Below are 16,359 nucleotides of genomic sequence, written 5' to 3'. Positions count from 1 at the left end.
TTTTTCTTTTTCAAATGTGGTTTTTGTCATTCGGCTTCTCTTCTTTTTTCTTCATCTTTTCTACAATGAGTTGCTGTTTGTAAATGTTCTAATTGTCCGTGAAAGCTGGCCCGACAGAGATAAGCTGGCTCAGAAGTTCGTTGCCATGCGCGAGGCTACTCTTAGAAAAAAAACACATAAAATGGTTTATACTTTTTGATTTTCAAACCTTTAATGCTACTAAAAAATTAGAAAAAAGCAAAAAAAAAAAAAAAGCATATCACCATTGGTAGGGATTCCTGCTATTGTTAATTAATTTTCTGTACTGAGTTACTGTTTCATCCTAAAGAGCTGGGTCTCTTGTTTTGGCCAGGTAAAAAAGAAAGCTTTGCTGATTCTGGGAGAGAAAATCCAATGCAAAAAGGCAGCAACTTGTTTTTATTTCTGGTAGAGATAGAGAAAATTTTAGGCTGTCGGTGCCCATCTTTTATTTTTTTTTTCTTTTTAATTAAAAAAATAACATATTATTTTTAATGTAAAATAAAAAAACTAAAATATTTTTTAAAATTTTATTATTTATAACATATATAATATATATTTATATGTATTTTTTCTTAATTTTTTAATATAAAATATTAAAAATTTAATAACTTTTTAAATTTTTTTTGAATTAAATTAACTCGAATTAACTTATAAAATCCAGGATCCAACTCTTTAATTGAGTCAATCTCCAATCAGGTTTAATAACTATATTATTAATTGACTCAAATAAAATGTCTAGATTTTAGACGCAAAAACATTAAATTATTAAAGTTTATCAAAATTTAAAAAATTATTAAATTGAAAAAAATGAAAAACAAATTAAAATCTTTCAAAAACAAATAGAAGAATACGAGATTCTAATATATTTTTGTTAAAAAATATTATTTTATTTTTATTATTAAAAATATAAAATATTATTATATATCTAATCATCGTGAAGAATTGTATTATTCAGGATAAGCATACGAGATTCAAATCTTCCTTTTTTTATAAGATAGAAAAGTAAGTATTTTATTTCATTATTATTACTAAATAAATTATTTTTATTTATATAAATTAAATTTAGTATGTTTTTATTGTTTAGAAAAGTAATTTTTTAAAAATAAAGAATTATATTTTCTATGAGATACTAATCTTCAATTTATTTTCTTTTTAAAAAATATATTTAGTTTTGATTATTAACCAAGTTATTTTTTACTTGGTTGGTATTAATTTTAAAAACTCAATGTATTTTTTTATTTTTATATATTATAGATAGTACACGTGGCATGATTTGGATCCTTTAATTGGATGAAGTACCAACGGTAAGTTTAGACTAACAAAGTTGCATAACGAGGTTGTACAAAGGATTCAATAAATACAGAGTTGTATAGTAAAAGGAGTTATAAACTAAATTCATATGAAGGGTCAATATGGGAAACTTTTGAGTGCAAAAAGGTCCTCCGGGTGATTTTCCTCTTGCTTTTGTATGTCCAATCATTCAGCTAAAGATTGAAAATTGTTTTTTAAAATATTTTTTTGTTTAAAATTATATTAAAATAATTTTTGATATTAACACATAAAAATGATATGAAAACATTTAATTTAAAGTAAATAAAAAAATAAAAAATTTTAATTTTTTTAAAGCACATTTAAAACGCAAAAATACATGAACTTACAATATTTTTATATAACGGTATGATTTATTTATTTTTATTAGAGAATATATTAATTGGTTTTGTTTTTTCCCTCATATTCTTATTGGAAAAAACAAAAACTTTAATATGACAATTTTTATGGTCATTTGAAGGCATTATAATGATAATAACTTCAAGTTATAAACTATTAAATATTTATATTTATATTTATATTTATTGTATCATAATTATTCAGCAACTTAATTAAGGCTCCGTTTGTTTGCAGGAAAATTATTTTTTTTTGAAAAGTGAATTCCGGGAAAAATAAATTCCTGGAAAGTAAATTCCTGAAAAGTAAATTATTTTCCAATGTTTGGTAGTGTTATGGAAAATAAACTGGAAAACACTTTCCAGTGTTTGATTATGTTATGAAAAATAAATTAAAAAATAATTTATTAATGTTTTATTTTTCTCAAGTTTATTAAAATAATAGGGAACAAATCTTACAAATTAAAAAGTTGAATAATAATGAAATTGAGAAAAAAATAATTTCATAAATTATCTCAAATAAAATAAATAATAATCAAAATAATAAAGAACAAATCTAAATAATCAAATTTGATATAATTAGCAAATAATGACATTTCTAAATTTTTCATAACTTCCGGAAAGTATTTTCCTTCCAAATTTTTCAAGAAAACACTTTTCTGAAAATCAAGCCAAATTTTTTTTTGACTGGAAAGTGTTTTTCATTTACCAACTTTCATAACAGCAAACAAATATAAGAAAGTTTGGAAAATGATTTTCCAAAAACTATTTTCTGGAAAACAAACACAAAAAAGTTTGGAAAGTATTTTTCTGGAAAACAAACACAACTAAAAAAAAAACATTTTTCTGAAAACCAAGCCAAATTTTTCTTTGACTGAAAAATATTTTTCATTGACCAGAAAGTGTTTTCCGTTGATTGGAAAGTATTTTCCGTTGATCGAAAAATGTTTTCCGTTGATCAACTTTTCTAATGACAAACAAACACATGAAAGTTTGGAAAGAAATTTCCCAAAAACTATTTTTCAAAAACAAACATGACCTAAGTAACATGTAATTATATTAGTGTTTATACTAAAATTGATCAAAAACAATAATTATTTACTATATAAGTTATTAGCATAGTAAATTGGCCATCATTCAAAGGAGGTAGCTAAAATCAATTATCCATCTATGATATAATAATTAAAGTTATTAATCAATAATTAAGTCTCATTTAAAATGTTACAGAGATTAATAGTAAAAATAAATAAGGAGTCGCCACATTTAATGCAACATGTAATTCATTAATATTACACCTAATTTATGTTTTTTTAACACTCATGTGCTTAAAATGATACATAATTACATTAATTCATAGTTAATTACAATCAATTCATAGAAAAACTTCAAATTTGATCATTTATCCAAACATTCAATGCAATATAAAATTCATCAAAATTCAATATAATTCATATTATTTTCATGCTCAATTGCTTGAAATGATACTTAATTACATGAATTTATAGTCAATTTCAACAAATCCATATAAAATTTTTAAATTTGACAACTTATCCACACTTTCAATAAAACACTAAATTAATCCAATTTCAACCTAGATGATGTTACTTTGAAACTTAATTGAATGAAATTGCACTTATGAATTGCATGTTATCTTTAATTATCCATGCATAACCATAATTGCATAAATTCATAGCTCATTCCAACAAATCCTAAATTCATACAAAATCTTCAAATTCATCTAAACATTCAATCCCATGTAAAACTCTTTAAAAATCAACGCATTTCATGTTATTTTCACTCTTAATTGCATGGACTCATAACTAACTCAAACCAATCCATACAGAATCTTTGAAATCGACAACTTTTCCAAACATTCAATGAATGCAAAATTCATTAACATTTAACCTAATTCATGTTATTTTTATGCTAAATTCCACGAAATAATATATAATTGTTGAATTCTTAGCTAATTTCAACCAATACATACAAAACCTTATGATACAAACCAAGTTAGGTCCTGATTTTGCCTTAAAATGCTTATTACCTAATTTTTCCAATTTAGGAATATCTTTTATACCATACATCTAATCAAGCTAAAAGTTTATTAGGAGATACTAGACATATGAAAAATATCATGGTAAAATTTCAAGTAAATTGGAGTTCGGGAATATATTATTTTAATTGGTTGAAGTTGTCACTATTTTGGCAAATTCATCACATTGGTTATTCTCAACTTAATCAGTCCAAACTTTTCATTGGTTAATTTTGGATAGTAGAAAGAGATTAAATTAAGCTTATTTAGGGCCTGAACTTGTGCATGACCTTGGTGATGAGAACCTTATGATCATGTGGTCACGCAACTCACAATAAGATTGACAACGAATGCTAAAAAACCAAAGTATGTCTGATATGAGTGTATGGTATGATTAAAGGAAGGTCAAATTCAGATTTTGATATAAGATTTTCTACTATTCAATTTTATGTTATTGAGTATAACTTTGAATTCAAACTGTTGAATTGAGCTAAAACTTTACTAGAAAATTTTAAAGGTATTTTTTTATATTAAGTTAAACTTTTAGGTCAATCAGGGTTCAGGAAAGCCTTACGATATAGGTTATAATAGACTGTATGAATTTTGTTGTTTACTTCCTTTTGACTTGTGGATTTCCTATTTAGCAACGATCATTTTTCTACAAGGATATGATAGCTTGTTTTGAGAATTTTCTAGTTTTACAAGAATCTTTAATGGGCTGTAACATAGTTTCAAAGTGTGATAATGATTCATTAATATTTTAAAATTCTTTTCTTACAAGGATTTTTTTATTTATCCTAACTATACAAGAAAAGAAGAACGAGTGGCATTTAATGACAAACAAGTTAACTTATTTTAGGAAGTTTTCTAATCCTACGTTAAAGGTTAAAGGAAAGTAACAAGGGTTTCCATATTTTGAAAGGATTCTTCGAAGCTGCAATTAATTATTATCCTAAATAACAAGGAAACTAAGGTGAGACAATTTCAACAATCAGTTTCCTAGCTTCCTAGCGTATTTTGGATATCTAAAGTTGGTAATAAAGACCCTAGTGTTTTTAGTATGAAAATTTTGTTCATGACATTATTTAAACTAGAAAATTTACCTATCTTAGGTTATTTTGTTTAATTAGCTGCAACAACTTTAGTTTGTGTGAGATTTGTTATTTTTATTATTTTCTTCATGTTTATGCTTAATTAATACTTAGTTTTCAACTAAAAACTAAGATCCAAGACTTGTTTGAATTAGTGTTTTGGGCTTATTAGTATAGATTTTAGATCATTTTTGCAAGTGGGCTAATTTAGTCTACAAGAATAGATTCATTAGGGTTATTTTTTTAAGAGTATTTAAAATCTTTACAAGCCTAAAACTCAACAATCATGGAATAATACCATTCTAATTTTTTAGCTTATGTATAAGAGTGATTCTTGTATTTTTTGGTTATTGAAAAAAATAAATTGACTTATAAAAGATTAACTAGCTTTGCAACATCATTCAATTTAATTCCAATAGTGTTAGTGTCATGTAATATGTTTTCATTAAATCACACTCTATTACACCTTTTTCAGCTTTTCAGAATCAAATTTTAATCTTGATTATGAGTTGCGTGACCATATGATTATGAGATTTACATCAATTGGTATTACAGTTAGGCTCTAAACTCAGGTCATATTTTTTTGAAACTCTTGTTTTCTTAGTGTCAAGTTTTAGTGTGCATCATCAACTAATTCGTTTTCTGTTATTGGCAATTTAATGCAAAAAAAAAAGAGAAAAAAATGTTATTTCATTTTGATATCATTTCTAAACATATTAGTAGCATAAACAAAAGTAAAAAATAAAATAAAATAAACATTGTTTAAAATCTGTTTCTAATCTACTGTGAAAACATAAATAATAGAGAACCCTAAACAAACCTCATTAGAATCAATTGAATTGTATATACTATTTATTGGGAGTAAATTACCTAATATATCAAATTTAGGCTTATTTTGACATTGTGTGCTTTAGGTTTCAATCCTAGGTTTAATCTTGTTATGAATTGATCATACATGAGTTTTTGATACCAAGGCATAAGAGATCGATCTACAAAATGAGATCTATTATTGTTGGGTATGAAGGGTATTGCATATTAAATTTGAGATTATTCTAATATCATTAAGTCTGGTTTCAATTTTGGAGTTTAAAGTGTGTTACTTGTTAGATTTGTGTGATTTACAAAACATATTATCTATTGTTTGTTTCAACCAAATCAATTCATTTATGTTATATTTGTGTTAATTAGGAGTCATATAAGCATTTTCATTAATTTTTTGCTTATATTTTATTTCGAGTCTTCGATTCGTCAATAATTCATACAAATTTTTTTTGCTACTCGTGAAATCATAATTGTAATTTTGTTTTGCTTATTTCTAGTATGTTTATTGATTCTTGAGTCTAAATTTATAATTGGATCGTGTTTTGGAAGCCCTTAACTGTAATTTATTAATTTTCAGTTTAAAAAAAAAAGCAAGTTAAGAAATAAAAGACGTAGTGGACATGTTAGAGTTAAAAGCCTTGGTTTATATGAGACACGAGAGTTGTGAGTATATATTTTATGTTACTAATTAATTTTTATAGATTCAAATATGTCTTAAAATAACAAGTCCATGGCACTAAAGGCTAAAAACACTTTTTAAATTGATTTTTTGGCCAATAACTTAAATTTTTAGCTAGGTTAACTAAGGAGCTAAAATGTGAGATGGCTTCGATGAATCAATAGATTAGTGGGGTTAATCATTAAGGAAATATTGTCCAAAAAGCTATCAGAATGTTAATAATGATGTTGATGAATTTTTTATTGATATTACAAATGTGGGTGGTGATGAATATGACTTTACATCCGTTGGCCAGAGAAACAAATTTGGGTTGAACAGAGCAAGAAGGAATGTGAGTTTCAGTCAGGGTAGAGTTTTTTGCCAGAGGGATAGGTAAAGAGTTGGGCACTATTAAGTTGAAAATACTTGCTTTCTAAGTAAAGAATGATCTAGAGGTACATATAAAGGGGGAAAAGAAGGTTGATTGGATCTTTGACTGTCATCACTATATAGAACATAAAAAAGATAAAACATTTATCCTTAAGTTTACAAATTATGCACCAATATAATAGGATCAACTTATTTTAAGTAGGAGGGGTGAATGCCTGTTGAGTCATGGGATGACATGAAAGCCATAATGAAAAAATAACTTGTTTCTAACTTTAATTACAAGGAGCTTTTTTAGAAATTACAGAGTTTATATTAGGGTTTGAGAAAATAATTTGTTCCCTACGATTTGTTCCTAACCATGACAGTTTAATAGGAAGGTAAAATATGCATACTATTATAAGAGATGGTAGAACCATCATTCTTGTACCTCTTACAACCAAATTAGTGTAAGAGTGTAGTTAAAGTTAACAAAAGAGCATGAAAGTATAGGTAGAGAAAACCAAAGTGATGAATCAGGGGAGAGAAGACCATCAAATTTGGCCACCACCTAAAATTCCATTACAACCCATTCAACCACTTTTCTAAATAAACAAAAACATTTGGCCACCTTTCAAAACCAATCAAACCATTCAACCACTTCATAAAGTAAATCAAATATGGTCAAGAATAGAGGTAAAACATAAAAAGTGAAGAAAGTAAGAGTGTTAGATGATAACTCAGTGTAAAAACTAAAGAAAAAATCTAATTTTTATGGAAGAAAGGGTGAGATCAGATCTGTGTTTTATACTAACAAGCGAATAATTTTGCTTGTGTATAAGGAGGTTTACTTTAACTCTAACTCTAACAAACTTGATCATGTTATTCCTAAAATGACTCTTTCTTTATTATAGGAATTTGATAATATACTCCCTAATAACATTCCTAGTGGGTTATCACCTTTAAGGGAATAAAAGATAAACCTTGTACTCGGAGTTGCGATTCCTAATTGACCAGCCTACAGAAGCAATCCTAATGAGGCAAAGGAGATTCAAAGCCAAGTTGATGAGTTGGTATTGAAGGGGTACTATCGTGAAAGTATGAGCTCATGTATTGTGCCAATGCTATGCTAAAAAATGATGGAACTTGAAGAATGTATGTTGATTGTTATGCCATCAACCACATAATGATAAAGTATAGACATCTTATTTCTAAGCTTGATTACATGTTAGATGAGTTGCATAGATCATGTATTTTTTCTAAAATTGATTTAAAAAATGGGCACCATCAAATTAAGATGAAAAAATATGACGAATGAAAAACAACATTTAAGACAAAACATGGTTTGTATGAATGGTTAGTCATGCCTTTTGGACTTATAAATACACCTAGAAGAAGGTTAAGACCATCAAGGATTAACCTACTCCTAAATCAATAAGCAAGGTAAGGTGTTTTCATGGATTTGCTAGCTTTTATAGACATTTTATAAATGATTTCAGTACATTAGCTGTGCCATTAAATGAAATGATTAAAAAGCTAGCTAGTTTTAAATAGGGCATGAACAAAAATTGGCATTTAATCATTGAAAAATAAATTGTGTTATGCACCTATTTTATCTTTACTTTAATTTACAAAATCTTATTTTAGTGAAAAGTTAAGTAGAACCTTGAATTATCTTATTTATGACAAAGAACAATATGTTTTGGTAAGAACACTTGAAACAATACAACATTACTTGTGGCCAAAAGAGTTTGAAATATCTGAAAGGATAAGGTAAGTTTAATAGGAGGCATGCTAAATGAGTTGAATTCATAGAGAATTTTTCTTACATAATCAAGTATAAGTAAGATAAAGAAAACATGGTGGCTAATGCACTTTAATGCACACATATTTTTTTAAACACTATGAATACTAGATTTCTAGGTTTCGAGTATGTAAAGGAGTTGTATACTAGTGATTATGATTTTTTCAAGACTTAAAAAGCATGTAAACATTTGGCTTTTGATACTTTTTATATGATAGACGATTACTTGTTTAAAAAGAATAAATAGTGTGTTCTTACTAGTTCTTTAGGTGAATTACTTGTTCATGAAGCATACAAGGATGGTTTAATGGGTCACTTTGGGGTTGCTAAAACTTTGGATGTATTGCATGAAGCATATAAGGATGGTTTAATGGGTCACTTTGGGGTTGATAAAACTTTGGATGTATTGTATGAATATTTTTATTAGCTAGATATAAAAAGAGATGTGCAAATAATATGTGAACAATGCATTGCATGTGGAAAGATAAAATTTAAAGTACAACCACATAGACTATGTACATCGTACTAATTAAACCTTTGGTAGATATTTCAATAGACTTTGTTTTGGGCTTATCTAGGTTAAAGAAAGGTAAAGACTTTATTTTTGTTGTAATTGATAGGTTTTCTAAGAATGATATATTTCATTACAAGTCATGATGTGGATCAACCCACAAACATGAAGGACTTGTTACATGCTTTAAATGGGTCAATCATAAGGTCAAAAGATAAGGCATTAAAAGAAGTTTTGAATGGGCTAGTTGATGTGAACCTTATGATCACACAACTAACAATCGAGATTAAGATCTGATTCGAAAAAGCTAAAAGAGATCTTATAGAAGTGTGATACAATGAAAATTTGTCTCAAGGCACCAAAATTATTGGAATGAAGTCAATGACGCTATGAAACAAGTTACTCTTCAATAGATTAGATTTAGTTCATTCAAGAACAAAAAAATACAAGAATCTCTCTCACATGTTAAATTGAAAAGTTTAGAAGTATTATTGATAAAAAAATATTGAAATTTAGGCTTACATGTGTTTAAATAGTTCTAAGCAATTAACCCTAATGGATTTATCATTATGGATTAAATTGACCCACATATCAAAACTAATAAAAAGTCTTTACTAGTAAGCCCAAACCTTGATCCAAATAAGTTTTGAATCTTAATTGAAAATAAAGTATTAATTAAGTTAAAATAAACTTTGGGCTATAACTAACAAAATAAAAATAAAACCTATAAGTTTAATTCTTGTTTTGCCATGAAAAGACAAGAACAAAATAAAACATAACAGGTCTGGTACAAGAATTATTTATAGCCTATAATGTTGCCATTAATTCTAGGAATTAGAAAAGAACTTGTTGCCAATTTGATTTCCACGTTATAATATAATTATAATCTCAGCCTTGTATTTATCATTTTTTTTTGGAAGGAAAAGGAACTTGCTTTTAATGTTTTTTTTATTGTTTTTTAGTATCTTTCCAATACTAAAAAATACAATTAAATTGTCGAATTATTCTCTTTTAATAAAAAGAAAAACTTTGTTGCTATATGTGCTTTTCTAAGTCAGCTTGGATTCTTTTATTTTCTTTGTTGTGTTTTCTCCTCACTTCACAAGAAAATAAAATAAAAATAATAAATTTTAATATTGAAAAGAAATAATTGATACTTTTACACATAATATAAAAAAATTCAAAACTAGTTAGAAATTTATAAAACACATGGAAATATCACAAAATAAAACTAATACAAAATTACCAAATTACCAGTTTTATTATTAAAACTTCGTTGCCGAAATAAGTGTGTATTTGATGCCTCTTGTATATTTGCATATGGATTAAATCTACTGAGAGTTCCTCTTAATGCTCCAAAGATCCCCTGGCAGAAAGTGTGGCTGCTATCTAATGCCAGAGATGAAGAAGAATTCTCTCCAGCAGCCAGATGCAACTAGGAATGCATTATCAACAAAGACTCCTGTATGGAGGAAAGGATCAAAGGGACCTGAGATTTTTTGTAATGCTTTGTTACTTCTGCTGTTTATAAATTAGGCAGTCTTGGCTTCAATCAATAGAAGTTTCATCTAACTCGATGACCGGAAGAAAGAATCCTAAAAAATAATACCCTCCTGGCTCCCGGTCCATGGCTGAGTTTCTGGTAGGAAGTTGAAATTGTTCTTCTTTCACTTGAACCAGATTGGGTTGCTACAAATAACAGGATGTTGTCTAGGCGTCACTTAAATGACTTGAACATTTGCACCACAAGCTCTCAAGATAAAATCTCAAATGCTATGACTGATGTTTCTGGGAAAAACTGATTGGACACCAAATAGATGATGATAACATCCAGGGTATATTTTCACCCTGATATGAATCAGATCTGGTGGCCTTGAGGTACACGTGGGGTTGGACCAAGTTAGAAGGATTATTGCAGTATTTGTTGGGTAATGGTTTATTGCACTAGAATCGGTCAAATAAATAAAGGTTGTTAGTATGGGGCTCTATATCTTTAGCAGCCACTCTATTAGGATTTCCTGTTTTATTGCTATTTTCTTGCCTTGTCAGTTGTAATGCTTGCTGGCCTATTTAGACAGCAAAGAAAAGGGAATAAAGTATCAAATTAAGAAATTAAACACTCTTCAACCTCCGTTATTTTTCTTCTTCTTCTTTCCTACCCAAAATTAATCTTATCAGTGGTATCAGAGCCAGGTTCAGTTCATGGATACACGTTCGAAATCAAATGCGGAATTCCAAAAGGAAGTTACCAAAATCTTAACTCGTCACGAGTCCAGCTTTGATGAGATGAAACAATATGCCAATGAGATGAAACACGACTTGAATGAGATAAAACAAAATTTTTCCCAGGTTACATCGACATTACAAGGTGTCATGACTGAACTCCAAGCCTTTCGACTTAGCCGCCAAGATCCTTCACCGGACAGGGAAGGCAATCCCTTTTATAGAGGAGAGGCATCAGGTAGTAGTCCTACCACCCTCACACGCCCAGGTTTTGAAAGGAATCAGAATGTTTTTGACAGAGTCCAGAATCAGCTAACTGACAGAATTCAACATCATACTCAACTAAAATTGAATTTTCTGATATATCGTGGTGACGAAGATCCTACCGGGTGGATTTTTAAAGCAGAACAATACTTTGAGTTTAAAGGGATCGAACCCATGCAGCAAGTGCAGCTGGCGTCATTCCATCTCGAAAAGCTTGCCTTACAATGGTATCGCTGGTTCACAAGGGATCGAGGTCCGATGAATTGGGCGGAATTCACCAAAGTTATCCTAAAACGCTTTGGATCCACGGACTACGATGATCCATCAGAAGCCTTGTCTAGACTCAAACAAACTACCAGTGTTATAGCTTACCAAGAAGTCTTCGAGCGACTCTCACATAAGGTAGACGGCCTACCTGAAAATTTTTTAATCGGTTCTTTTATCGCAGGTTTAAAAGATGATATACGGATAGATGTACGAGTTAAATAACCAAAGACTCTCTCAGAAACCATCAGTATAGCCCATCTCATTGAGGAAAGAAATCTGCTGCAGTGGAAGCCAAGCTCTAATTTTTGTTTAGCAATGCCAAACTACAATCATAGGTCACAACCAACAACAACAGTGGGTCTTCTTGGGCCACCACCGATGCAACCTGCAACCCAAACAGTTGGAACCAAGTTTCAAGGCCCTATTCGACGCATCACTAGTCAGGAAGCCAGGGAAAGACGAGAGAAGGGTTTGTGTTTCTTTTGTGATGACAAATTCACTCCTAGACACCGGTGCACCAGGCCACAATTGTTCATGCTGGAAGACATACCCTTTGAAGATGGACCAGTAGACATAGACATGGAAATTGAGAACACTGTAGACGAGGCCATTCCAGAAATTTCCTTCCATGCTTTGGCTGGAACGACTCATCCATAAACCTTTCGAGTGATTGGAAAGGTAGGAAACAAAGATTTAATGGTCCTAATCGATGGGGGCAGTACCCATAACTTCATCGATCAAGCGATTGTAACCAAACTTGGGTTACCAATAATCCGTGACAAGGTGTTTTGGGTAACTGTTGGAAACAAAGAAATTATCGAGTGTACAAGGCGATGTATAGGGCTTCTACTTGATATACAGGGGTTGTCGATTCAAGCTGATTTTTATGTTTTGCCCGTTACAGCGTGTTAAGCCGTGTTGGGAGTGCAATGGCTAGAAACATTGGGTCCGATTGAGACATATTACAAACAACTAAACATGTCCTTCTGTCAGGCAGGGAAATTACATACCATTCGGCTTGCAACGATCCGAGCTAGCTCCCATGACTGAGAAGGAATTGCTACACCACTCAGGCCCTAGATTTTTCCTTCATGTGATGTCAATAATAACCCAGCCAGAACCAACCACACACATTCCAGCCGACCTGCAAAGGTTATTGACAGAGTTTGATCACCTGTTCAAGGAGCCATCTGGGTTGCCACCAGTACGGAGCTATGATCACCACATTTCCTTGCTTCCAAATCAGCCACCAATCAGTACGAGACCCTATAGGTACCCCCATTATCAAAAAAATGAGATAGAAAAATTGGTGAGTGAATTTCTTGAATCCGACATCATTCGTCCTAGCCGAAGCCCATTTTCATCACCAGTTTTGTTGATAAAAAAATCTGATGGCTCATGGCGATTTTGCGTTGATTATCGTGCTCTCAATGACATCACGATTAAAGACAAGTTTCCGATCCCAGTTATTGATGAGTTATTGGATGAATTGCAAGGTGCAAAATATTTTTCGAAGTTGGATTTGAGGTCTGGCTATCATCAGATAAGAGTCCATGATGATGACATCTAAAAAACTGCCTTCCGCACTCATGACGACCATTATGAGTTCCTTGTGATGCCCTTCGGTTTGACTAACGCTCCCGCTACCTTTCAAAACTTAATGAACGACATATTTCGACCTCATTTATGAAGGTTTGTCTTGGTTTTTTTTTATGATATTCTTGTATACAGCAGGTCTTGGGATGAGCATTTGCGGTATCTAAAAGTGGTCCTCCAACTTCTATCCACTCATCAGTTGTTTGTCAAAGCATCTAAGTGCCAATTTGGGGTTTTAATGGTCGACTACTTAGGCCATCGAATTTCATGGCAGGGTGTTGCTGTGGATCCAAATAAAATCAATTCAGTCCAACAATGGCCTGTGCCGACCTCAGCAAAGGGGGTTCGTGGATTCCTTGGTTTGGCAGGTTACTACCGGAAATTCATCCGTGATTTTGGTTCAATTGCTGCACCTCTGACACAACTCTTAACCAAGGATGGTTTTTGGTGGACAACTGAATCTCAGGAAGCCTTTGTGAAATTGAAGACAGCCCTTGTTACTCCTCCAGTTTTACGTCTTCCAGATTTTCAACAGCCCTTTGTTGTCGAATGCGATGCAAGCGGAACAGGTCTGGGAGCTATACTGTCACAAAATGACCAACCCATTGTGTTCTTTAGCAAAGCCTTGAAAGGGTCGGCAAGGGCACTGTCAACTTACGATAAGGAAATGTTGGCGGTGGTGAAAGCTATGCGCAAGTGGCGACCGTATTTGTTGGGCAAGCCGTTTGTAATCAAAACTGACCACCAAAGTTTGAAATACTTACTGGAGCAGCGTATTTCGACTCCTTCCCAAGCTAGATGGCTACCCAAACTTATGGGCTATGACTACACCATACTATACAAACGTGGCAGAGATAATCAAGGTCCGGATGCTCTGTCTCGAGTCAACTTGCTTCAGTTTGAGGCCCTCACGCTACCCTTTGCAGACTGGTGGCCTTCCTTGCAACAAGAAGTAATTGACAATCCCTATTATGCCACCTTGAGCAAGAATGCTTCATCCAATTGTTTTCGTAGAGATGGAGTTTGGATGGAAAACGGTAAAGTCCACTTGAGCCCAAACTCCTCTTTACTCCCTGCAGTGTTAGCAGACGCACACTTGTCGCCGGTAGGAGGACATTTTGGCTATCTTAAAACCATCAACCAAGTCAGCTCAAGTTTTATATGGCCGGGGTTACACACTGCTGTGAAGGAATTCATCCGAAACTGCATGGTCTGTCAACGTTGCAAGTATGACACTCTTAGACCAGCAGGGTTGCTGCAGCCCCTAGCTATTCCGGATCGTATTTGGACTGATATATCCATGGATTTCATCGACGAGCTGTCGTCCTCCCAAAACCATGATACGATTATGGTGGTAGTAGATCGATTGTCCAAATTTGCTCATTTGGTGCCTCTCAAGCACCCTTACACGACATTATCTGTAGCCAAGGCTTTCATTTCTAACATTGTACGGTTACATGGAATGCCTCTCTCGATTGTTAGTGATCGCGACCGATTCTTTCTCAGTAATTTCTAGCAGTCCCTTTTTCAGTTGCACGACACTGCTCTTTGTTACAACTTCAGCTATCATCCACAGTCGGATGGACAAACCGAGGTAATAAACCGTATCCTCGAGCAGTACCTTCACTGCTACACATATGATAATCCAAAAAAAGGTTGGAATGGCTGCCGTGGGCTGAGTTTAGCTACAATACTTCAGTCCATTCGTCAACCAAAATAACTCCTTTCAAAGCTGTCTATGGCGTTCCCCCGCCTTCTATGATTTCATATATTCTAGGTACTGCCAAGGTCCAGGCCGTTGACGATATGCTGCGCTCAAGGGATGAAATTCTTCGTGATCTTCGAAAAAATTTGGTTGCTGCCCAGGTTCGAATGAAGTGCCAGGCTGATCGTCACCGACGAGAGGTTTTCTTTGAGGTAGGAGACTATGTTTATTTACGTCTACAGCTGTACCGTCAAAAATCTGTAGCGTTTCGGAGTTCGTTGAAGTTGTCTCCTCGATTCTTTGGTCCCTTCAAAATTCTTGCAAGAGTAGGGACAATTGCATATAAGCTGGACTTGCCAATTGGGGCACAAATTCACAACGTGTTCCATGTCAGTTTACTAAGGAAACATGTTGGTCCGCTCGACTTACCTATAGTGTCATTACCTCCTGTTTCTGGTGATGTCCAAATTTTACCAGAACCTGAAGTCGTTTTGGATCGAAGGGTGGTTCAGAAGGGCAAGTATAGACCGAAAACTGAAGTATTGGTTCAATGGAAGGGCGCTTCCTGTGAAGATGCGACATGGGAGAATTTATGGCGACTCTCCAAGACCTATCCAGATTTTCGCCTTGAGGACAAGGACGCTCCAAGGGTGGGGGAATGATATGAATCAGATCTGGTGGCCTTGAGGTACACGTGGGGTTGGACCAAGTCAGAAGGATTATTGCAGTATTTGTTGGGTAATGGGTTTATTGCACTAGAATCGGTCAAATAAATAAAGATTGTTAGTATGGGGCTCCATATCTTTAGCAGCCACTCTGTTAGGATTTCCTGTTTTATTGCTATTTTCTTGCCTTGTCAATTGTAATGCTTGCTGGCCTATTTAGACAGTGAAAAAAAAGAAATAAAGTATCGAATTAAGAAATTAAACACTCTTCAACCTCCGTTATTTTTCTTCTTCTTTCCTACCCAAAATTAATCTTATCACACCCTCTCGCCGTAAACATGGTGTGCAGCAAATATGATGGCCTGTTTCACATTTTAGTTTAGACTTTAGACATTGCTTATTCGAATTCTTTTGTGAAGTTTTGTAAATAAACCAGGCTTTTCTTTAGTGAGAGTACAATTACACCCGCTTCCATTTAAGAAGATATGAAGAGAATTTTGCATCCATGAAAATGGAGACAGAGTCGGGTAAAAAATAGGAGACCGGTAGGACCTCTTCAGACTCAACGTGACATAGTTTTTTCTGATATTACCTGGATTAATCTTGCTTGGTAAATGCAGAATAATTATTTTTTCATGTTCTATATTACTTTATTTAACGAAAATTGATC

This window comes from Populus euphratica, unplaced genomic scaffold (assembly GCF_000495115.2).
Source record: "Populus euphratica unplaced genomic scaffold, PopEup_1.0 scaffold493.1, whole genome shotgun sequence".
Taxonomy (NCBI): domain Eukaryota; kingdom Viridiplantae; phylum Streptophyta; class Magnoliopsida; order Malpighiales; family Salicaceae; genus Populus; species Populus euphratica.
This window is presented reverse-complemented; position numbering follows the sequence as displayed.